General features: G+C 41.8%; 1 protein-coding gene across 4 annotated transcripts in view; it reads left to right on the forward strand.

The window, feature by feature from the left end:
• The first annotated feature begins 699 nt into the window (after positions 1–699).
• add1 (adducin 1 (alpha)) overlaps positions 700–25,977 on the forward strand; it is a 170,951-nt gene continuing 145,673 nt past the window's right edge. Inside the window, exons 1-2 of one of the 4 annotated variants that reach the window (XM_060834598.1) lie at positions 702–997; positions 20,352–20,460. The gene's annotated coding sequence lies outside the window, so the exon portion shown is untranslated. Of the gene's footprint in view, positions 998–20,351; positions 20,461–25,977 lie in introns of all 4 variants that reach the window. The other 3 variants (XM_060834616.1, XM_060834589.1, XM_060834607.1) reach the window with 3 other exon arrangements.

Here is a 25,977-nt window from a genome sequence, read left to right on the forward strand (position 1 = left end):
TTGAGGTTCCAGTGAAGTGTAAGGGAGTGCTATATTGTCAGAAATTACGTCTTTCAGGTGAACACGTTTAACTCGTGATTGTAATAAGTGGGGGTGGTCGGGGTTGGAAGCTCTTCATGACCATCTTTATCCCTCAACCAACATCATAAATAATTTTCAGTCACATAGTTTTGACAGCACTGAAGATCTTCGGCCGGTCGAGCCCGCACCCTTCACCCCAAAGATCCATCGGCTTCAATCCAATTCTACGGCATGCAAGTTCCTTTCCTCATGCAAAGCAACGCTGTTGTTCGTAATTCTCATTTCTCTTCTATGCAAACAGGCACAAGATACCATACAAAAATAATCAGGACCAACAAAAGACAGACAATGCGCCCCAATCCCATTGACGGCTGAATGTCGGTTAACCGCGCGCGCTGTGGCCGTTAGCCGGAGCGGGGAGTTTCGCACGTACGTGCGCGAGTCGAGCTGAATCGGCCTTGGCGCGCGCGGCCATGGGGGAGGACTGGTGTCTGGATTCTTGCGTGAGGAGGCGAGAGGGAGGTAGAGAGAGAGAGAGAGAGAAAAGCAGAGGGGAGGGTGGGTGGAGACGATGGGAATCTGACCAATGGCGTTTAAGCATGTTGAAATAGTCCCCGCCCCCGTCGACCCGCCTACCCTCAATCCCAGGTCCAATGGAATACGCTGATGGGAGCGCCAGTCGTTTTCGCCTCGCGATCTGGAGTCGTCGTGTTCTCGCCCTCTTTTCTGGAGGCGCTGCTGTTGCCGCCGCACCCACGTCTATGTATTTGTACTAGAGAGGCGGAGTTAAAGGAGGAGGGGTGAAAGAGAATATAGAGAGAGAAAAAAAGGAAAGAAATCGACTAGGGTACCTCTTAAAGGGGGTGGGGGAGGCAATAAAGACAATATCCTTACCACTCATTTGAAGCGAAAACACATCAATAATCTGCGCGTCACCTCACGTAGAGACTGGCGGCGGTGTTTCTCCCGTGGAAAGGTAAGCCCCTGCAGCAAAGGGCCGAGGAAGCGGCTTGTTGTTCACTGTGAATCCAGCGACTGCAAACTGACGGCTGTTTGAGATCGGCGTCAGTCTGTTATTGTGGCGGCGGTTCACACGGGTTTTATTTTTGATTTCTCTTCTCTTTCCTCGCCCCCCCCCCCCCCCATAACTGCCTTGAACATTGACCTCCTTCATCAATCGATATTATTACCATCCATTTTCTTTCCCTCTTTCTACGGGCAGCGCTGTATTTCTGCTTGCCGACAGCCATTCCGCTCGTGAACCCCCCCCCCCCCCACTCTCTTTTAATTAATGTTTTAATTTTGCCAAAAAGAATAAAACCCTTCCCTTTCCCTTCGCGTACACGGCCCCAACCACTGCATCCTGTCCGGCTTGTAATATTCGCCCTGTGTCAATACTGTAATATGAAATATGACCAGCTGCCTGATGTCGATAAACACAATCGCAGTGTAGTAATCTAGGGGGTGGAGGAGAAGTAGCAAGCCTTATGGATTGAATGAATTGAACATAATGCGACCAGTGTTAACTATATTTGACAAGTTTTGCTGTTCGCTTCTGTGGACTTCATCCTGCCTTCCATATAGTCGACCAGCCGCCAATGCTGCTGGTTTATTTAATCTGCTCATATTCTGTTTTAAAATAATATTGATTTAAACGCGTTTGTTTATAACGTCGCATACAGCGTAGCGCTGATCTCCAGTATGTTTTGAGGGCAGCGTGTGAGCGATAAAGTACCCTTGGAAAGGAAAGTGTATGTTGTGAGGGCAGTGTGTAATCTATGAAGTTCCCTGGAATAAGGCTTGCTTCATTTTCTTTGGTTGTTCCGGTCTGAGTCCACATTCCTGACGTTGGACACGATCATCAATATTTAATTAAGTGGGGAGGCTTGGGGTACAGTAGGAAATATGCCACTATGTATTTCACAAGATTAACCATAAGGTGTTAATCAGATGAGAGATTATATTCAAAGCAATCTTAAAATGAGGTAGCTTGGTTGTTGAAGGTAGCTAGTTCCTTTCTCCCTATCGATTAACACCACCATAAAATAAAATGCGATTTATGTGATGAGCACCAAAAGGGATGTAATTTGATCCATTTACTGCTGATCATAGAAATTGCTACACCACTTCTAACGCCTCATTCAATTCCAATCATGAGGGTCATGAATGGGGTAAATTGACAAGGTCTTTTCCCTGGTGTGGGGGAGTCCAAAACTAGAAGGGATAGGTTTAAGGTGAGAAGGGAAAAATTTAATAGGAATCTAAGGGGCAGTTTTTTTCACGCAGAAGATAGTGTGTATATGGAATTAACTGCTAGAGGACTTGGTGGAGGCTGGTAAAAGTACAACATTTAAAAGGCTTCTGGATGGATATATGAATAGGAAGGGTTTGGAGGGATATGGGCCAAATGCTGGTAAATGGGACTAGATTTAGTCAGGATTCCTGGTTGACATGGATGAGTTAGACCGAAGGATCTGTTTCCATGCAGTATGTCTCTATGACTCTGACTCTGCAGCTTTTAATTGTGTTTCTTGGAGGAGGGTGAGAGATGATGGAGAAAATGTTTTAGCTTTCATTATCCAAGCTAATCCATTTATATCTATTCTAGATATAAAATTGAAGAAGTGCTTCAATCTTCAACCTGACCTTTTTCTAGCTTACTTTATCTTGCAGCTATGAATGTTTCAATGTTTCTCAAAGTTAATTAACCTTTCCATGTCATTTAGTATTTGTAATGCCCTATCTCATTGGCCTGTTCATGTTTGTTTAAGCTTTCATAAAACAGCCTCCTAGCAGAGCTTTAAGTCTTTTATTTTGCTTTTAAGGCATGTTACCGTGTGATCCGTGACCAGAAATTAATAGAGAATTCAAGGTGTGGTTGAATTGGAGGACCATACAACTTCATGATGGCTTCATCCTTATCTGTGAATTGATACAGTTGTATCATGATAATTAGATATAGGCTGAGGAGGAGTTGAATTTTATTTGATGCAGATAAATGTTTTAGTATAGGCTCTTGCAGTATTTCCTGTCTTGAAGTGCAAGACAGTATTTCAGCTTTCATAGTTCCATTGTCATGCTGACCACTTAATTTGTAGCTTTCCTGCTGAAGGCAGATTTGCAAGTTCTATTTTTGAAATGGGCCAGATGGTTGTTTGCGAAGGTTCCTAAGTTATGACACAACAAAAGTAGAAAAATTTGGTTAATTTGAATTATTTAGATGTCTTTTCTTTTAGGTTAATTTCATAATTCTCTTTTGTCATTTTCCTCCCAATGCATTGATTTGTTACCTCTCCAACTTACATAATGAATGAACCATGTTAGCACTTGAGTTCAGATGGAACTAATGGAATGTCATAGTCATCGAGATGTACAGCATGGAAACAGACCCTTCTGTTCAACTCCTCCATGCAGTCCAGATATCCCAACCCAATCTAGTCCTACCTGCCAGCATCCGGCCTATATCACTCCAAAGCCTTCCTATTCATATACCCAGCCAGATGCCTTTTAAATGTTGCAATTGTACTAGCCTCCACCACTTCCTCTGGCAGCCCATTCTACACACACACACACACACACACACACACACACACACACACACACACACACACACACACACACACACTACTCTATGCGTTAAAAAGTTGTCCCTTAGGTCTCTTTTATATCTTTCCCCTCTCACCCTAAACCTATGCCCTCTAGTTCTGAACTCTCTCCCCCCCCCCCCCCCCCCCCACCCCACCCCACCCCACCCCACCCCAAGGAAAAGACGTTAACTATTTACACTATCCATGCCCCTCATGATTTTATAAATCTCTGAGGTCACCCCTCAGCCTCTGATGCTCCAGGGAAAACAGCCCCAGCCTAGTCAACCTCTCCCTACAGCTCAAACTCTCCAACGCTGGCAACATCCTTGTAAATCTCTTCTGAACCCATTCGTTTCACAACATCCTTCCGAAAGGAAGGAGATTAGAATTGCACGCAATATGCCAAAGGTGGCCTAACCAATGTCCTGTACAGCTGCAACATGGTCTCCCGATTCCTGTACTCCATACTATGACCAATAAAGGAAAGCACTCCAAAAGCTGCCTTCACTATCCTATCTACGTGTGACTCCACTTTCAAGGAACTATGAACCTCCACTCCAAGATCTTTTTGTTCAACAACACTCATTAGGACCTTAACATTAAGTGTACATGCCCTGCTAAGATTTGCTTTCTGAAAATGCACCACCTTGCATTTATCAAAATTAAGTTCTATCTGCCACTTCTCAGCCCATTGGCTCATTTGATCAAGATCCCGTTGTAATCTGAGGTAATCTTCGCTGTCCACTGCACCTCCGATTTTGGTGTCATCTGCAAACTTACTAACTATACCTCTTAAGCTCACATCCAAATCTTTTATGTAAGTGATGAAAAGTAATGGACCCAGCACTGATTCTTGTGGCACTTCCCTGGTTACAGGCCTCCAATCTGAAAAACAGCCCTCCACCACCACCCTCTGTCTTCTACCTTTGAGCCAGTTCTGTATCCAAATGGCTAGTTCTCCCTGATTCTGTGAGATCTAACCTTGCTAACCATGTGGCAAAGTTGTTTATAGCTCGAAGTTCAGCTAACTTTAATTTTGTGAGCACATTTAAAGTATTAAGCATAAAATACCTCTATTACTCATAAACATTTCTGATACCATTTTTAAATTTAAAGAATTTCTTTAGTTAAAAAAAATGCAGATGCTACAGTGAGTATAATTCATTAGACAATTCAATTAGTAGTTGCCCTCAGTAGATGTCTGTATGCAGCTTTAAACTTAATTGTTTTAGCTAGGCCAGCTAGACAAAATGCATCCTTATTAGGTTTTGCTTTAGAACTCTTTTGGTTGCTGCCAAGTTGACTGTTATAGTATTTAATGATTACATTGAATACATAAACAAGATTAATTTTTAATATGTTGGCTATTTTAATATATTTGATCTGAATTGAAGGCATTAATTATAAGTTTTCAGCTCAAAGGAACTTGTCGTTCTGTGCATTTACAAGAGACTGGTATCTTGTTTCATCCTCATTGAGTATGTGCTTGTCTGCCCCTTTTGTGCATTTTCATTATTGTATATGTAGGTGTGCTGGTAGGCTTTTGATCTTCATCCAGCTCTGTTTATGACATCTTGACTTTGCTGTGCCATTGAGTGTGGATTCATGCAATATAGAAGAAGCCCTTTAGTCATAGAGTCATAGAGATGTACAGCATGGAAACAGACCCTTCGGTCCAACCTTCCATGCCGACCAGATATCTCAACCCAATCTAGTCCCACCTGACAGCACCCGGCCCATTTCCCTCCAAACCCTTCCTATTCATATACCCATCCAAATGTCTCTTAAATGTTGCAATTGTACCAGCCTCCCACAGCTCATTCCATACATGTACCCCCCTCTACGTGAAAAAGTTGCCCCTTAAGTCTCTTTTATATCTTTCCCCTATCGCCCTAAACTTATGACCTCTAGTTCTGGACTCCCTGACCCCAGGGAAAAGACTTTGTCTATTTATGCTATCCATGCCCCTCATAATTTTGTAAACCTCTATAAGGTCACCCCTCAGCCTCCAATGCTCCAGGGAAAACAGCCCCAGCCTGTTCAATCTCTCCCTGTAGCTCAGATCCTCCAACACTGGCAACATCCTTGTAAATCTTTTCTGAACCCTTCCAAGTTTCACAACATCTTTCCAGTAGGAAGGAGACCCAAATTGCATGCAATATTCCAACAGTGGCCTAACCAATGTCCTGTACAGCTGTAACATGACCTCCTAACTCCTGTACTCAATACTCTGACCAATAAAGGGAAGCATACCAAACGCCACCTTCACTATCCTATCTACCTGTGACTTCACTTTCAAGGAGCTATGAATCTGCACTCCAAGGTCTCTTTGTTCAGCAACACTCCCTAGGACCTTACCATTAAGTGTATAAGTCCTGCTAAGATTTGCTTTCCCAAAATGCAGCACCTCGCATTTATCGGAATTAAACTCCATCTGCCACTTCTCAGCCCATTGCTTCATTTGGTCCAGATCCTGTTGTAATCTGAGGTAACCCTCTTTGCTGTCCACTACACGTCCAATTTTGGTGTCACCTCCAAACTTACTAACTATACCTCTTATGCTCGCATCCAAATCATTTATGTAAATGACACAAAGTTGAGGGCCCAGCACTGATCCTTGTGACACTCCACTGGTCACAGGCCTCCAGTCTGAAAAACAGGCCCCCTTCACAACCATCTTCTGTGTTCTATCTTTGAGCCAGGTCTGTATTCAAATGGCTAGTTTTCCCTGTATTCCATGAGATGTAAACTTGCTAATCAGTCTCCCATGGGGAACCTTGTCGAACGCATTACTGAAGTCCATATATAGATCACAGGTACTGCTCTCCATTGAGTCTGTCCCACCAAAAATACACTATTGCCTGCAGTGGTCCTACTTCTTAGCACTAGGTCTGTCGCCTTAATTTCTTGATTTTTATATAAATGTCTATATGTCTGTGTGTGTGTGTGTGTGTGTGTGTGTATTTTTTAATAAGAGTTTTGTGCCTCAATACTGTTTTGAAGTGTCTGATTTTTATTTGGAAGGCGGCGATTTAGTACTTAGGATGGAGGGTGTACTGTAGTAGATTCCATGTGTGTGTAGTATGACCAAGTTTTCACTGATTTAATCTTCATCTGTGGGTCTTCACATGACTGAAGACTCCAATGCAGGATTGGCATGGATGTTAATTAGAAATTGCACTTGATGTGGAAACTTCTTTGGCCTAGCCACACGTGGTATTCCTTTGGAGATCAAGCACCACCAAACTCCATCGCTAAAATCAAATTGAATTTCTGCATTATAGTTTTACTTCCCTTCAGCTTTTAATATTTAAAACATTCTGATTATTTATCTAAGTAATTAAAATGATTTCTTATTCAGTCTATTCGTGAGTCTAATTACCAAAAATCTATTATAGCTGCTGTCTAGGCTATTTCAAAAGATCGCCGATACAGAACAGGGGTCAAATAATGTTTTCTCAAGAGAATTTTTAAAAAATTCATGGTATATGGACATTGCTAGGTCAGCATGTATTGGCTATTTTTGTCTAGTAAAAGCTGGTAGTGATGAAAGCTGCTGTTTACTTGAACCATAGCATTCCTTCGATTGTTGGGTAGCCATAATGCTGTTAGGAAGTTTCAGTATTTTGATCCTAGAACACTGAAGGAGGAGCAATGCAATAAGAGGAACTTGCAAATTATGATTTTCTTGAGGTCTGCCTTTTAATTTTGGGGTAACATTTTGGTATCTAAATATTTTAATTCAAAAACCAAACTGTTAAATTTGCAAACTTTCATTGCAGTTTTGTTAAAGGGTATTAAAAAGATAAGATACTGCTGGGTAGGCTGCCAGGAATCCAACATAAGTTAGTCAAATTTGTTTCATTCATCTATCTACTTTGTTGTCCTCTTTTAGATATAAAAGCAAGCTTGCGGCTTTGAATATTAAGCTCCTCTGGATCAGCTAGGTGTCCCATTTTTTATGTAATGTTTAAAACCAAAAGAATCTTGTATCCAGGGAAGCACTTCTATAATGTTTAAAGATTAAACAAAAAACCAAAAAGAATCTATTTCCCCAGATACCTCAAGTTAAAATTTACTTTCAAAATTTTATTGGGAAAATATACAAAAGGATGAAAGCCAATAGGAAAGATTTAATGTTTTACTTATGTTTTGTTTGGCTATAGTTGTTGAGTAAATTTGGAAGCTAGGCCCAGAAAGACTTTTTTTTTTGAAAATCATACAGATTAATAAACAAACGAAGAGGGTGCACTATTAATGATCTTACAATTACACAGCTCTTTTGAGACTTTTTGTCTTATTGATGGTCTGCAGCTACAAAGTTTGAAAATATATCTTCTAAGTGCAGTTGTCTCACTGAGATGGCTTCAGGCTAATACACCTCCAACAACCTAATCTGAAAACAATCAGAAACAAAATCAGAATTTTTTTGGAAACACTCAGTAGGTCTGATCACATCTTTGGAGAGAAAGCAGAGTTAAAGTTTCAGGTCTGGTGACCCTTCTTCAGAACTAAACTTTGGTCACAGCTGTCAAAATATGAGCAATTTTACAATTGCAGCTGAGATAATCCACAACAATCTCTTTTTTAAAATCATCAATTTCCCTATCTCTCCATGTTAACAGATGAATCTTTTAATAAAGTTCCAGGGTTTGTATTTCCATTATTCATGTGCCAAGTTTGATTGAAATTTGTCCATTAGTTTTTGAACTTTTTGCTTACAAAATTAAGTTGAACTATCACTGATGAATGTAGACATAGGTAGAAATAATAAAAAGCTGTAAATGACACTTCCTGCAGGTGTGTTTCAGTAGGATACATGCTGCCTCTGTAACTTCACATCTATTGCAGGAAGTACCTTCCACTAGCTGAGTTTACCTGCCATTACATAACAAAAGCTATTTATTACTAAAAATAATTTACTAACTACTCGCCAATCGTCTCACACTTCCCCATATCAAAGTAAGAACTAACTGCTAGGGGCTAAGAAGAGTAGTAATAGGAAAAGAGCACCTTTTTCCTCTTTGAAATTTGTTCAAGTGACAAAATAAGATGAAATGACAAAGCTAAATTTCAGTGTTATAATTATGCTAAATCATTTCTTTCACTTACAATATTTATTGCCTGTCACTGGTTGTCATTGAGAATGTGGTGGTGAGCTGACTCCTTGAACCACTGCAGTTGACATTCTATAGGTTGGCCCACAATACCTTTAGGGAGGGAATTCTAGGATTTTGAGCTAGTGACACTGAAGAAACTGTGATATATTTCCAAGTCAGGATGGTGAATGGGTTGAAGGGAAACGTGCAGTGCTGGTGTTCCCATGTATCTGCTGCCCTTGTCCTTCTGAATGGAAATGATCATGGGTTCGGAAGGTACTATCCAGGATCTTTGAAGTTGCTGGAGTTATGTGTTGGAGAGTAGTCAGAGTGGCAATGTTCAATGCTGTCAATAATTGTCCGTTGACATGGTAGCTTATGACCTGTACTTAGCAGTTATTACTTAATCGGTGAACATGAATAATCTGACAGTGTCATGACCATGGGTCAGAACCTAAAAGTCCTTTTGTAAGGATATTTGCAGCTTGAATTATGGCTAAAAATGACTACAATGTAAATTAAGTGGCTGCCTGGAGAAAGACAGGATGGTGGAATGTCACACTTAAATATAATAAAAGATCTCCAATTAGTAACACCTTTTTAAAGTTGGGAGAGGCAATTCAAACAGACTGGACTGTGATCGCTCATGACTGCAAACATAACAAGGTGTTGATGTCCCTTGCTCGACAGCAAACCAGTTCTTGTCGATTATGCCACGAACTGCAGGTATACTTTGTGTTTCTCCATTTTGAAGCATTCACAAAAAAGTGTTAAAAAACCAGTTTCATCTAGATAAGTGGATGTTATCTAGACTGCCAAAGGCCTTTGATGAGGTGCCTCATGGGAGACTGCTGAGTGAGGTGAGGGCTCAGGTTGTTTGAGGTGAGCTACTGGCATGAATTGAGGATTGGCTGTCTGCCAGAAGGCAGAGAGTTGGGATAAAAGATTCTTTTTTTGGAATGGCAGCCAGTGACAAGAGGTATCCCGCAGGATTCAGTGTTAGAGCCGCAGCTGCTCACTTATATATTAATGATCTGGATGAAGGGACTGGGGGCATTCTGGAGAAGTTTCCGATGATAATACGAGTACTGAGGAGATGGGGAGGCTGCAGAAAGATTTAGACAGTTTAGGAGAATGGTCCAGGAAATGCGAGGTCTTGTATTTTGGAAAAAAGAATATGGGCATGGGCTATTTTCTAAAGGGTGATAAAATTCCTAAAGCCGAGTACAAAGGGATCTGGAGTGCTAGTGTGAGATTCTCTAATTTGCAGGTTGAGTCCATGATAAAGAAAGTGAATGTGATGTTGTCATTTATCTCGACGGTTGGAATATAAAAGCAGTGATGTGCTTCTGAGATGCTATAAAGCTCTAGTAGGGCCCCATTTAGAATACTGTGTCCAATTTTGGGCCCCACACCTCAGGAAGGACATACTGGCATTGGAGCATATCCAGCAGAGATTCACACTGATGATCCCTGGAATTGTAGGCCTAACATATGATGAATAACTGAGGATCCTGGGATTGTATTCATTAGAGTTTAAAATGTTGAGGGGAGATCTAATAGAAACTTACAAGATAATGCATGGCTTAGAAAGGGTGAACGCTGGGAAGTTGTTTCCATTAAGTGGGGAGACTAGGACCTGTGGGCACAGCCTTAGAATTAGAGGGGTCAATTCAGAATGAAATGAGAAGACATTTCTTCAGCCAGGGAGTGGTGGGCCTGTGGAACTCATTGCCACGGAGCACAGTGGAGGCCTGGACATTAGATGTCTTCAGGGCAGAGATTGATGAATTCTTGATCTTGCAAGGAATTAAGGACGACAGGGAGAATGTGGGTAAAATAAGTTGAAATGCCCATCAGCCATGATTTAAATGGCGCAGTGGACTTAATGGGCCAAATGGCCTAAATTCCACTCCAATGTCTTGTGGTCTTATGGAGTGTGCTAGAGGAACTGAAAATCTTATATATACTACTGAGCTGAATTACCCATGTCTACTAGCCTGAGTTGAGTATCAGCATGCTGTGAAGGTCACAGATGAAGAATGATCTCCAAACTATGCCTGTGTTGCAGTTAAAGGACGGTTCTCACTTTGTGCTAAAAGTCAACTAACTGGCAGCCAAACAAAAGGATATGCTGGAATTCTGTCACATTTAAAAGGAAACTGAACACAGAATCTCAACCAGCTTGCAAACTTAATTATGTTGAAATTGGTGGTTTAACTCCCAGCATATTACTACTGTTAACCTTCATTGCAACTATCTCAATGTTCAACTCTTGCAAAGAAATTAGAGAGTATCTTGAATTTTATCTCTTTTTGAACTTGTTTCTTATTTCTAATATGTATGTCTGTTGGTTGTATTTTTTAAAATTTAGTTTAAGGGATGTGGGTATTGTTGCCTAAGACAGCATATATGGGCCATCCCTAATTGCCCTTGAGAAGGTGATGGTGAACTGTCGCCTTGAACCACTGCAGTCCATTTGTAGTCATAGATCATAATGCTACTAAGAAAAGTGTTCCAGGACTTTGTTGCTCTTCAACATCACTGGAGTCAGTTATTCCAGGTTAGGGATAGAGTGTGTCTTGGAAGGGAACATGCAAATGTGCTGGTCCCATGTATCTGCTACCTTTTATACCTTCAAGATGGTAGTGGTTGTGGATTTGGAAGGTGTTATCTAAAGAGCCTTAGTGAATTTTTGCAGTGCACCTTGTAAGTGGTACACACTGCTGCCACCAAGTGTCTGGTGTTAGATGGAGTGAATGGTACCACATCTGCAAAGAATCGAGTGGCTGCTTTTGTCTTGGAAGTTGTTGAACTTCTTGAGGAGAAAGTCTCCTTCATCAGGGAGTGCTCTTGCCCGAAATGTCGATTCTTCTGCACCTCGGATGTTCCCTCACCTCGGATGATCCCTGACCACCTCTGATATGCTGACCTCCTGTTGACTGTCTGTGATCAAACCTTGTTTTCGAAATGGAGATTAACTCTTTTTTTTAATTCCAAATTTTCTCCAATAATTTCCCTACTACAGATGTCAGACTTCCTAGTCTATAATTCACTAGTTTATCTCTACTATCCATGAAAACTCGAACCGCACCAGTTGGCTTCAGTTCTGTCATCACTCCTGTGCCAACTTTAGTAAAATTTTGGTTCAGAGCTCCTTTTAATGTCCTCCCTCATCTCTACTAAATGAATATTTTGTATCCGTATTCACTGTGGAAAAGAATATGGAAGATATAGACTGTAGGGAAATAGATGGTGACATCTTGCAAAATGTCCAGATTACAAAGGAAGAAGTGCTGGATGTCTTGAAATGGTTAAAGGTGGATAAATTCCCAGGACCTGATCAGGTGTACCCGAGAACTCTGTGGGAAGCTAGAGAAGTGATTGCTGGGCCTCTTGTTGAGATATTTGTCTCATCGATAGTCACAGGTGAGGTGACGGAAGACTGGAGGTTGGCAAATGTGGTGCCACTGTTTAAGAAGGGCTGTAAAGACAAGCCAGGGAACTATAGACCCGTGAGCCTGACCTCGCTGGTGGGCAAGTTGTTGGAGGGAACAGGATGTACATGTATTTGGAAAGGCAAGGACAGATTCGGGATAGTCATCATGGCTTTGTGCATGGGAAATCATGTCTCTCAAACTTGATTGAGTTTTTTGAAGAAGTAACAAAGAAGATTGAGGGCAGAGCAGTAGATGTGATCTATATGGACTTCAGTAAGGCATTTGACAAGGTTCCCCATGGGAGACTGGTGAGCAAGGTTAGATCTCACTGAATACAGGGAGAACTAGCCATTTGGATACAGACCTGGCTCAAAGGTAGAAGACGGAGGGTTGTTTTTCAGACTGGAGGCCTGTGACCAGTGGAGTGCCACAAGGATCGGTGCTGGGCCCTCTGCTTGTCATTTACATCAATGATTTGGATGCGAGCATAAGAGGTTTGCAGATGACACCAAAATTGGAGGTGTAGTGGACAGCAAAGAGGGTTACCTCCGATTACAATAGGATCTGGACCAGATGGGCCAATGGGCTGAGAAGTGGCAGATGGAGTTTAATTCCAATAAATGCGAGGTGCTGCATTTTGGGAAAGCAAATCTTAGCAGGACTTATACACTTAATGGTAAAGTCTTGGTGAGTGTTGCTGAACAAAGAGACCTTGGAGTGCAGGTTCATAGCTCCTTGAAAGTGGAGTCACAGGTAGATATGATAGTGAAGAAGGCGTTTGGTATGCTTTCCTTTATTGGTCAGAGTATTGAGTACAAGAGTTGGGAGGTCACGTTGCAGCTGTACGGGACATTGGTTAGGCCACTGTTGGAATATTGCGTGCAGTTCTGGTCTCCTTCCTATCGGAAAGATGTTGTGAAACTTGAAAGGGTTCAGAAAAGATTTATAAGGATGTTACCAGTGTTGGAGGATCTGAGCTACAGGGAGAGATTGAACAGGCTGGGGCTGTTTTCCCTGGAGCGTCGGAGGCTGAGGGGAGACCTTATAGAGGTTTACAGAATTGAGGGGCATGGATTGGATAAATAGAGAAAGTCTTTTCCCTGGGGTCGGGGAGTCCAGAACTAGAGATCATAGGTTTAGGATGAGGGGGAAAGATATAAAAGAGACCTAAGGGTCAACTTTTTCACGCAGAGGGGGGTACATGTATGGAATGAGCTGCCAGAGGATGTGGTGGAGGCTGGTACAATTGCAACATTTAAGAGGCATTTGGATGGGTATATGAATAGAAAGGGTTTGGAGGGATGGGGGCCGGGTGCTGGTAGGTGTGACTAGATTGGGTTGGGATATCTGGTTGTTGTGGACAGGTTGGACCGAAGGGTTTGTTTCCATGCTGTATATCTCTATGATTCTATGATTCAAAGCAGCCTGGGATTCAGTTTATCCGGACCTGGGAGTTTGTCTACTTGTATGCCTGCTAAAACCTTCAATACCTCCTCACACTCCCTATGTCAAACTGCTCAAGAAACTTGCAATTGCTCTTCCTGAATTCTGTGCCCCTTCCACCTCCAAAGTGAAGGCAGATGTGAAGTGCTTGTTTGACAATGGAGCACTGACCTACAGCTCCATGCATAGATTGCTCCTTTGGTCTTTAATAGGACACATTCTTTGCTTAGTTATCCTCTTTCCTCTTGGTGTGCTTGCTATCCTAGTTGCAGTCAGGTGATGCCCGTTGCCCCCAAGCCCCTCCTTTCTACACTCAGGCCTTCATTGATTTGCTTCTTTTGTACCTGTTACATGCTTCTCTTATCCTTTTTATCCAGTCCTGAATATCCCTCAATATGTGGACTCTTTGGGATTGTTTCTGTATTTCATCTGACAGGGAGCGTGTTGGGCCTGTAACCTTGCTAACTCCATTTTGAATGCATCCCCCTGTTTTGCTGTAGATTTTACCTAGCTGTTTCCCATCTACTATGGCCAGATTATGCTATATTTTAATAAAATCTGCCTTGCTCCAGTCCAATGCAAAAAGGGTTTGGATTGAGGTAAGGCAGATCTTATTTTTAAAAAAAAACAGGATCTGGCCCAAATAGACTGTTATTGAGTGTGAAGCTACAGCAGAACAGTAGGAACCATTCACAAAGATCCTGGGGAGAGTACAGCAACAACATTTTCCCTTTCGGGTAAAATGTAGGAGCAACAAGCTCATAGAAATACTGGATGTATACAGATACAGATAAAGAAGAAGATGTATAAAGGGAACAAAACAATAGAGGGCATAGAGAAGCATAGATAATGCAGGAGGCTATTTAAGAACACAATTGGGAGATCGAGGGAGCATAGAAAAAGAAATACTGGCAGGCAAGATTAGGGAGATTCCCAAGATACTCTGCAAGCATATCAAGGGGAAGAGAACAAATGGGGAAATAGCAGGGCCTATTAGACACCAAGGGGCAATTTGTGTGTGAAGTCAAAGGATACTGGTAGACTGTTAAATGAGTAACTCCTATCTGTCTGCTCAGAAGGAGGAGGTTGCAAGTACAGAATTAGAGAAGATGGACTGTAAAGTTTCTGAGCATTTTGATAAAGGAAGCAAAGAAGTATTGAAGGTTTTAGAAGATTTAATAGTGGATAAATCCCCAGGTCTGGATAAGTTGTATCCCAAGCTGTTGTGGAAGATGGAGGAAATATTCTAATCAGCACACTGGCCCAAACTTTTAATTATCTCTAGTGACGGGAAGTGCCAGAGGACTGCAGGACAGAAGGGTTGCAGAGATAGACGAGGGTGTGACTGTCTAATTAATGGTAGGGAACATATTGAAGAAGAAAATTAATCTCCATTTGGCGAAGTAAATTTGATTAGGGCTAGTCAGCATGGCTTTCAGAGGGGGATCATGCATTTTAAAAAGTAATCTGGTTGAATGTTTTGAGGAGGTGACCAAATGTGTAGATGAGGCTAGGGTAGTTGATATAGTTTATATGGATTTCAGCAAAACCTTTGACAAGGTTCCAGATGGAACCTCAATATTGATTGAGGTAAAAGCACATAAGGTCCAGGATAACTTGACAAGTTGGATTCAAAATTGCCTTGGTGGCTGGGGGCCGTTTGTATGACTGGAGGCTGGTGACCAGTGGCAAACTACAAAGATCACTTCTGGGTCCCTTACTGTTCGTGATATTCGTAAATGATATAGATAGATAGATTCCTAGAGATGTACAGCATGGAAATAGATCCTTGGGTCCAACTTGTCCATGCCAACCAGATATCCTAAATTAATCTAGTCTCATTTGCCAGCATTTAGCCCATATCCCTCTAAACCCTTCCTATTCATGCACCTGCCCAGATATGTTTTAAATGCTGAAATTGTAACAGCCTCCACCACTTTCTGTGACGGTTCATTAATGCTGACCGCACCTAGTCTTCCATCTAATTACTAACCCAGTCTGTGGGGAGTGGTTGAAAGGCGGAGCAGCAGCACGGAGTGAGCGTAAGACTCACTGTCTCTGAGAAAAATACTGGAGTGACGTCACAGGGAAACTGACCTGATTAGCTGGTAGGAAATCTGCAGTAAGTTTTAAAAAGAGCATAGCTGAGAAGTATAGAAATTAGCTCATAAATTTATGTAAATTAATAAAGTAACTAAGTAGAGGTGGCTGGGCAGGTGATGTGGTGTAGTTTAATGTGGGAGCTGGCTGATTCCATTGTAATATGCATTGATCACATCTGCAGCACGGTGGTTGCTGGAGGACCTCCGGCTCAGAATTGCTGATCTGGAATCTGAGTTTCAAACACTTCAGCACATCCGGAGTGGGAAGAGTTACCTGGACGCTTCGTTTCAGATGGCAGTCACACCTGGTAGACTAAGTAATTCAAATTCTACTAGTAATTAGGAACAGCAGGGTGTGGCAGATGGGGGATCCTGAGTCTAGGAACTGGGGAGCCTCAGCTCTTGACCTTGTCCAACAGGTATGAGGTACTTGCTCCCTGTGTAGATGAGGAAAAGGGCTATGGAGGGGGGGTGCGGGAATGAGCCAGTTGACCACAGAACCGTCTTGTAGGAGGCCATTCAAGGGGGGGGGGGGGGAGCAAAATGACAAGTGGGCTTTTAGGAAATTCCATAATTAGGGGGGGATAGATATTATCCTTTGCAAGCTTTGGGAGTCCTGCATGGTGTGTTGCCTGCCCAGTGCCAGGGTGCAGAACATCTCTGATTGGCTTGAAAGGATATTGGAGCAGGAGGGGGAGGATCCAGTTGTTACTTGTCCTGACATGGACCACAACATAGACATGACTAGGAAGGGTGACATGTCTGGTGATTACCAAGCACTATGAACGAAATCCAGGAACAGACTCTCGAGTGTTATAATCTCCAGATTACTACCTGAGCCACATGCAAATTGGTTTAGGGATAAGAAGTAAACACGTGGTTAAGGGAGTCATGTGGGAAAGAGGAGTTCCATTTCATGGGACATTGGCATCAGTTTTGGAACAGGAGGGATCTATACCAATGGGACGGTCTCCACCTGAACTGTTCTGGAACCAGTTTTCCAGTGAAAAGGATAAATAGGGTGGTCACTCGGACTTTCGACTAGTGAGACAGGGGAAAATGACAGGAAGTGTGATGGTAAATAAAAAGGTAAGCAGCAGGTTAGCAGGTGCCCAGGAGGGTTTAACTACAAGGCAGACTATGAAAGAAGTGAACAAAGAAGGATAACTCACGAGATATTATTAGAGATGTTGGAAAATCATGAGTATGGAAACTAGCACAAGGGCACTTTTACCTGAATGCTCGTAAAGTTCATTACAAGGTCGATGAGTTAGCAGAACAAATCATTGTGAATGAATATGATTTAGTAGCCATTATGGAGCCTTTTTTATTCACCCTATCAATGCCTCTCATAATTTTATAAATCTCTATAAAGTCACCTGTCAGCCGCCTCCGCTCCAGGGAAATGGCCTCAGCCTCTCCCTATAGCTCAAACCCTCCACCCCTCGCAACATCTTTGTAAATCTTTTCTGAACCCTTTCAAGCTTCACAACATCTTTGCAATAGCAGGGATACCAGAATTGCATGCAGTGTTCCAAAAGTGGCCTAACCAATGTCTTGTACAGTTGCAGCATGACCTCCCAACTCCTATACTTAATGCACTGATCAATAAAGGCAAGCATACCAAACCCCTCCTTCACTATTCTGTCTGCACTCCAAGGCCTCTTTGTTCAGGAGCACTCTTCAGGACCTTACCATTAATTGTATAAGTCCTGCTCTGATTTGCCTTTCCAAAATGCAGCTCCTCCCATTTATCTAAATTAAACTACATCTGCCACTCAACCCATTGGCCCATCTGATCAAAGTCCTGCTGAACTCTGAGGTAACCTTCTTTGCTGTCCACTACACCACCAATTGAAACATGGGAATGGTAAGTGTGCAGATGACAAAGATTAGCTGGGTGGTTGACATTGAGGAGGAAGGTGTTGGGTTACAAGATCATATAAGGGATTGGTGAAATGGGCATATCAGTGGTACATGGAATGTATGCTGATAAATGTGAGGTGATGCATTTTGATGATATCAATATTAAAATTTGATAAGTCCAATTAGAAGTCTAATAATAGTGGGGAAGAAGCTGTTCCTGAATCTGTTTGTATGGGTGTATAAGCTTTTGTATTTTCTGCCCAATAGAAGAAGTTGGAAGAGATTATAACTTGCTGGGAGTGGTCTTCCTGAGGCAGTGAGGAATACAGATGTAGTCAATAGATCAAAGGTTAGTTTACATGATGGACTGGGCTGTGTTCACAACTCTGTGTAGTTTCTTACAGTCCTGTGCAGAGAAGTTGCCATACCAATCCATGATGCATAGAATGCTTTGTGGTTCATCTATAAGAATTCGTAAAAGTATTTACGGACATGTTGAATTTCCTCAACTTCGTGAAAGGAGAGGTATTGTTGTGCTTTCTTGATCGTACCATCAATGTGGGTGGACCAGGAGGTATTGTTGGTGATCATCACTCCTTGAAACTTAACACTCGTGACCATCTCCACCTCAGCACCGTTGGTGTAGACAGGGGCATGCCCTTCACCCTGCTTCCTGAAGCCAGTGACCAGCTCTTTCATTTTGCTGACATTGAGGGAGCTTTGTCCTAACACCAAGCGCATTCTCTCTTTCCTGTATTCTATCTCATTATTGTGATCTGGCCTATGATGGTGGTGGTGTCAGTGAACCCACCCTTTGGATGAAATGTGGCCACAACAGTCATGAGTGTATCGGGAGTGCAGTAAGAGGCTGGGTATGTGGTCTTGTGGGGTGCCAATATTGATGACTATCATGGAAGAGGTGTTCTCTATTCTTACTGGTTTGCAGTTTGTGGGTCAGGAAGTTGAGGCCCCAGTTGCAGAGGGTGGAGCAGAGATTTGGGTATCAAGTTTGAGTTTAATTTGAATTATGATGTTGAAGGTGGAGCTGTTGTCAATTAGTAAGAGCCTAACATAGGTTATCTTCTTGTCTAGATGTTCTAGGGATGAGTGGAATGCCAGGGAGATGGTGTATACTGTGGACCTATTGTAACAATAGGCAAATTGCAAGGGATCAAGGCAAGCTGGAAGACAAGAGTTGATTGGACCCATGACTATACTTCATAATTATGGAGGTGACAGTTGTTGAGCCAAGCTTCATGAGTTTTCTTTGGCATTGAGATGATGGTGGTCTTGAAGCATGTGGGGACTTCAGATTGTTGTAAGGAGAGGTTAAAGATGTCAGTGAATACTCCTGTGCAGGACCTGAGTGCAAAGCCAAGGACTTCATCTGGGCCAGCCCCTTTTCAGAGCTTTACACTGAAAATGGCTGATCTGACATCTGAGAGTAGTATGAGATGGATAACCGTTTTAAAAGGTACTTGGACGAAAACTTGAAATGGCACGATATTCAAGGATATCTGTCTCATGTTGGAAAATGAGAGAACTGTAGGCAATTGTGTATTTTTGACAGCATAGACTTGATGTGGTGAAGGCCCTTTTTACTGCATGATTCTATGTCTAGTCACCTGCAAAATTATGAATGTTGTGTTGAAACTGAAGTAATGCAGCCTTTACTCTCCAATAATTTTGCCTGCTGCAACAAAATTTGAAGCCAAATGTGGTCAAAAGCAGTTTTTTTCCAGGAGTAGAAGGTACTGTCCTTGACACACAATATGCAGCCTCTCACTAAGCATTAAACCATTCAGTAGAATTGAATAACTGGAACTGGGGCGTTGGGAAGATCTCCACTGACTAGATTCCTATCTAGTGTTGGGAAGATATAATTCCTGAAGGTCACGTATATCACTGTAGGAAGTGTAGTATTCTTCCTTTGGGTGCACTGCCTAGGTTCAGGTGATTTATCAATGACCATCCCTATCACTGATTATTGCGCTGTTTTCATTTTCTTTGCAACTCCTCAGTTAATTATGTAGTCTCTTCCATGCAGTAAGACCTGGACAATATTTTAATTTTGGGTTGGTAACTGGTGAATAATGTACACTGACAGCAAGCAACGACCACCTGCTTTATATTTGACGTTCAAAAGCATTTTCATCAAATTTTCGCACAATTACATGTAGAGATTGTCAGAAATGTAACTAGACCAATTGCATAAATATTCTGTACAAGAGGGGGTCAGCAACTGTGTTCTGCAGTGAATGGCTGGCCTTGTGAATTCTTGAATTTGGATGTTATGATGCACTTCTGAAGCAGGTAGTGTGTGGGTACAGCTCGCAACTTCACCTCCTCCTTTGTAGTATATAGGTCTTTTAAATTTCTTTGCATTGCTGCATCTGCACAATAATGTAAAGTGGCCACTTGAGCACAGATTTCAAGCTTCACCAGTTCCAGAGGGGTATCATAATATATTTGAACACATTGTTTACAAGTGCCTTATGGGAATCTTTGGGTTCTTCTCTGTGTGCAGATAAGAGAAGACATTAACCAGCACCTGGAGACTCTCTGCTAATTTTAGAGACATTTAAGGACAGCAATTCATGCTGGCCTTGTCAGTGCTGCCATACTTCTCATTTAAGTCAATGAGGTATGGCAAACTTTGCATTTTTTAAACAATAAAAATTGTACAAGATCAAATCATATTATCGCAACAAACTCTGGTAACTTGGCAAATGCTTTAGTTATCTTACGTTATATCCTGATTCCCTTTTGATTTCCATTACATTTGTTCCATAGATAATTCCATGTGATATAGAAGGAAGTCTAAGAAGAGGAAATCATTTGTCTCATTGTCCAGAAGTTGTGTATATGGTAAAATTAAAGGTTTCCTTCCTCGTATGTTAAGGTTAGTTTAAATTTCTGACCTAGATGTTTCAGGGATCCAATTTGTTTTTGTTACTTCATGCAGCATTTGAAATAAGTTTGTATGATGATTAGTGAAAGTTTTGTATGCTCATTTTGTAATAGTATCTCCCCAAAAGATACAATTACATGAAATTAGAAGCTGGTTTGATTTTTGAATTATTGTTCTTTTTACATTTTCAGGGCCCCTAATCCCCATTGTTCTAAATCTGTTAGAATTATAGATATGACGAGATTTGAAACCAAGTGTCCAGAATGTTGCTGGAGTTTCTGGGTTAATAGTGTAGCCATACTACCACTAGGCCATCCCCTTACCTCATCCATCTTTTTGCTTCTTTTTTTCAACTGATCTTCTGGAACTGGAGTACCCTTGAAAATTGGGTTCCTAGTCTTGGTCACCCTATAACCACATCTCTGTAAAAATGTATTTCTGTTTATGCTATCAACTCATCTGCTTTGTTACAAAGGCTGTGTGCATTCAAATAAAGAGCCTTAAGCTTTAATTTTTTAAAAGCCATTCTTTTACATTCTGGTTCTAATTTCTGCTGCACTCCTCTACATATATTTTCTACCCTTCATTTCCCAAGTTTGATTACTATTCATCACTTCACTACTCTTTTACCCTCTGCTGTCTTATTTCTTTTGATGTTAAAACTTACTTTCAATTGAACACTCCCTGCAACTTATTAGTTTAAAGCCCGGTCTACAAATTCAGTCAAATAATTTGAGTATTGTATCCAGTATAGTTCAAATGAAGCTCACCCCAATGAGACTGCTCTCTTTCCCTTGCTCTGGTGCCAGTGCCTCATGAATGGGTACCCATTTCTAAAACACCAGTCTTTGGACCATGCATTTATCCCTCTAATCTTATTTACCTTAGATCAATTTACTCTTGGCTCAGGTAGCAATCTGGAAATTATTACCTTGGTGATTCAGCTTTTTAATTTAGCCCCAAGCTGCTTGTAATCCCTCAGCAGTAAACTTCAACTGGTCAGGAAGGAGAGATCCCAGGTGAGTGTACAGTTCAGAGAATTTGGAAGCAATATAGGAAGTTGGTGCAGAGGGAAGAGGTACTTTCTGCTTGCTCTTTTTGGTTCATACTTTGTATTTCTTTTAAACATAATACATTTAAGCCTGGGGCTCCAGCGCAAAGAAGTGATATCACAGGTAAACCATAAGTTCGTTGGTTGGTGATAGCTACTAATTTGCCTAGATTACTTTCAGATTGAAGGTAACTGGGATATATTTACAGGCTACAAACTAAAATACCAAGGCAAAATTTTTAAAAATGTAAGTTTTAAGAACTAAGTCATTAAACTAGATGCTGGGCAGGGTAATGTATTGTATTTGCATGACATAGGAGTTGGTGGAGCCCGTTGTGGTTCATTGTGATCATATCTGTAGTAAGTGTTAGTTGCTTGAGGAACTTCAGTGCAGAGTTGATGAGCTGGAGACTGAGCTTTGAGTATCATATCAGGGAGGGGGAAAATTACCTGGGACCTGTGTCTCAGCAGGCAGTCACCTCCCTTAGTTAAACTACTTCAAATTTGGTTAAGTGGTCAGGAACAGGAGGGTGTGACTACAAGCCATTCAGATAGAGGGATCCAGTAAGTAGTGCTCAAGGAGTTTATCTAGCAGTTTGAGATTCTTGCTCCCTGTGTCGATGAGAGTAGGGCCTGATCAAACTGACTATAGTTCTGTGGTATAGGGAGCCGTTCAAAAGAAGAGAGTAAAGAGAAATATAGTTGTAATCAGGGATCATTTGGTGAGGGGAGTAGACACTGTTCTCTGTGGCTAGGATTGAGAGTACCGAAGGCTGTGTAGCCTGCACAGTGCCACTCGAGTTCAGGGTATCTCATCTGAGCTGCAGGGGAACGTGGAGCGGGAGGAGAAAGATCCAGTGTCCTCTACATAGGTACCAACTGTATGGGAAGACAAGGAAAATGTGCAGCTAGAGGCTAAATTTAAAAAGCACAACTGTAAAGGTGGAAATCTCTAGCTTAGTACCTGAGCAATGAGCAATTTGGTGCAAGGTCCACAAGAATAAGGCATAGCTCAAAGACTGGTGTGACAAATAGGTTTGAATTCATGGGACATTGGCTCCAATGCTGGATATCCTATAGATAGGATAGGCAGATGAGCAGAGGTTAGGGTTGCCTTGTTAGTAAGAAATGAAATTAAATCGATAGCAGGAAGTGATAGAATATGTGTTGGCAGGGTTGGGGGGCATAGAATCTGTGTTGGCAGGGTTGGGGAACTGCAAAGGGAAACTAGCAACCCCAGTGTTGAGCTGGTCTCGACAATTAAGCTGCTGCTGATTGTTGCTGAATCCCAAATTGGGCTCAGATTTGAAGCTAGACCAGCCATTTTGAAGCAGCTGCTGCAGATACTGCTAGCCAAAACTGCCTCCCTCTACTGCTGCTGGGAAAACAAACTCCCCTCCAATGTGCTTGGCACCTTGCTGATGTCATTGACACCTATGCCACTGCAGTCAAGCTCTCCACAAGAAAGTAAGTAAAGTTGAAAAGTGAAAAGAAAGAAATTTAAAAGCGGAAATAGCAGATGAGCCCTGGACTTCAGCACCATTCTGGCAAACCTCTCTGCAAGAGAAACAGGACAGAACACTTCTCTCTCAAAGGCACAGTACTGTCACATTCCAAGAATGGCACTATTAAAATAATCATGGAGGGCAGCAAGATGCAGGTGGACTGGGAAAAAGTTGATAGCTGATTTCAAGAAAAGGAATCTGTGCATTGTCTACCAGTGGGTTTTTGGAGCATCTTTCTGTAGAGTCATAGAGAATGGAAACAAACTCCACGGTCTGACCAGTTCATGCCAACCATATCAGAGTGCATCTGGGAAAATTCACAAAGTGAAATTCACACCAAACCTCTAGGAACTGTTGGGCGAAGTTCACAGCACAGAATCAGATAAGTTAATTGTTGTTTTAAGTCTGTCCAAGAGAAAGGCTGCCGTAGTGAGTATATGGATTCTTTCTTGATTATATGATTTGGAGGCAAGTCTCTTGATTAAACTTAAAATATAAGCCATAGCTATTAATTTAACCTGGGGCAGTGTGTTTATAGAGGAACAAGATAGTGTTATTTTCTGTAGATTATGAAGGAGCAAAAATGGCCTTTGCAGTGATATGTACTTCTTGTCAGATGTGGGAGGTTAAAGAGAGTTTAAGGGTTACTGTGGATTTTATCTGCCATAAATGCTGTTGGATGCGAATCTTATCAGATAGGTTGGAGAGACAGATAGAAGCGATGAGGAATTTGCAACAGCAGGGGGGGTGGGGGGGAACTTGAAAGGGTTCAGAAAGGATTTACGAGCATGTTGCCAGGGTTGGAGGATTTGAGCTACAGGGAGAGGCTGAACAGGCTGGGGCTGTTTTCCCTGGAGTACTGGAGTCTGAAGGGTGACCTTAGAGGTTTACAAAATTATGAGCGGCATGGGGTCGGGAGTCCAGAACTAGAGGGCATAGGTTTAGGGTGAGAGGGGAAAGATATAAAAGAGACCTAAGGGGTAACTTTTTGTTGGAATGAGCTGCCAGAGGATGTGGTGGAGGCTGGTACAACTGCAACTTTAAGAGGCATTTGGATGGGTATATGAATAGGAAGGGTTTGGAGGGATATGGGCCGGGTACTGGCAGGTGGGACTAGATTGGATTGGGATATCTGGCCGTTATAGACGGGTTGGCCCGAAGGGTCTGTTTCCATGCTGTACATCTCTGACTCAATAACCCCAAATTGCCTGCGCATGGCCTCCAAAACACTACATATTATTGTACTTACCCAAATGTCTTTTAAATGTTTTAACTTGACCCACGTCTACCATTTCCTCTGGAAGGCCATTCCAAACACAAACCACTGTTTTAAAAAAAAACTTTTTTTTTAGATTAGATTAGATTACTTACAGTGTGGAAACAGGCCTTTCGGCCCAACAAGTCCACACCAACCCGCTGAAGCGCAACCCACTCATACCCTACATTGCCCGTAGTGTTAGGTAACGGGTTAATCTAGCATGGCCAATTTACCTGACCCGCACATCTTTGGACTGTGGGAGGAAACCGAAGCACCCGGAGGAAACCCACGCAGACACGGGGAAAACGTGCAAACTCCACACAGTCAGTCACCTGAGTTGGGAATTGAACCCGGGTCTCGGGCGCTGTGAGACAGCAATGCTAACCACTGTGCCACCGTGCTGCCCACAAACTTGCTCCTCAGTCTTTTCTAAAATCTTTCTCCTCTCACCTTTTTTAAAAAAAAGTCCCGTATTCTTGAAATCCTCCACCCTGGGGCAAAGACATTTGCCATTTACTTTATTCAAATCCCTCATGATTTTAAAAATCTCTACAAGATCACCCCTCAACCCAATCTGATGCACTGAAAAAAGTCTCAGCTACTCTTTATAATTCAAACCCTCCATTTCCAGCAGCTCCTGGTAAATCCTTTACTGTACCCTCTCCAATTTAGTAATATCCTTCCTATAAAAGGGTGACCAGAACTGGACACAATACTTCAGAAGAGGCCTTACCAATGTTCTGTACAAGTCAAAATGTTGTCTTAAGTCCTATACTCAAGGTCTGAGTAATGAAGGCAAGCGCTAAATGTCACCTCAACCATCCTGTCTACATGTGATGCAAATTCAAAGAATTATGTACCTGAGCCCTTAGGTCTTTGTTTTACATCACAACCCAATTCCATATTTTTAATTGTGTAAGTCTTAGCCTGGTTTGTTTTACCAAATTGCAACACCTCACATTTATCCAAATTAAACTCTATCTGCTACTCCTCAGGCCATTGACCGAATGAACAAGATCTCTTTGTAATCTTAGATAACCTTCTTCACTGTCCACTATACTAACAATTTTGGTCTCATCTGCATATTTACAGATTATGCCTACTGTATTCTAATCTAAATCATTTTTATAAATGACAAACAAAAGACAAAGCAACATCTAAAATGTGGTAAAAACAATGACTGCAGATGCTGGAAACCAGATTCTGGATCAGTGGTGCTGGAAGAGCACAGCAGTTCAGGCAGCATCCAACGAGCAGCGAAATCGACGTTTTGGGCAAAAGCCCTTCATCAGGAATAATTTGATGAAGGGTTTTTGCCCGAAACGTCGATTTCGCTGCTCGTTGGATGCTGCCTGAACTGCTGTGCTCTTCCAGCACCACTGATCCAGAACATCTAAAATGTCTTTACTAGAGGTGGAGCAAAACAACCTTTTCTTGAGAAATAAGGTAGGGGAAGTGACTGAAGTGATGGGGAATACTTTGGGTCAAATGATCATAATGCAATTTTAAAATAGTTATGGAAAACGATAAGCCTTCCAAAAAAGTTGAACTTTTTAATTGGAGTAAGGCAAGTTTTAACAGTACAAAATAAACTTTCAAAATTATTTGGAATAGGTTGTTCGCAGCTAAATGGACATCTGATAAGTGGGATGCTTTCAAAAGTGTGATAATGAGAATTTGGAGTCACTGTTCCT

This window comes from Hemiscyllium ocellatum, chromosome 2 (assembly GCF_020745735.1).
Source record: "Hemiscyllium ocellatum isolate sHemOce1 chromosome 2, sHemOce1.pat.X.cur, whole genome shotgun sequence".
Taxonomy (NCBI): domain Eukaryota; kingdom Metazoa; phylum Chordata; class Chondrichthyes; order Orectolobiformes; family Hemiscylliidae; genus Hemiscyllium; species Hemiscyllium ocellatum.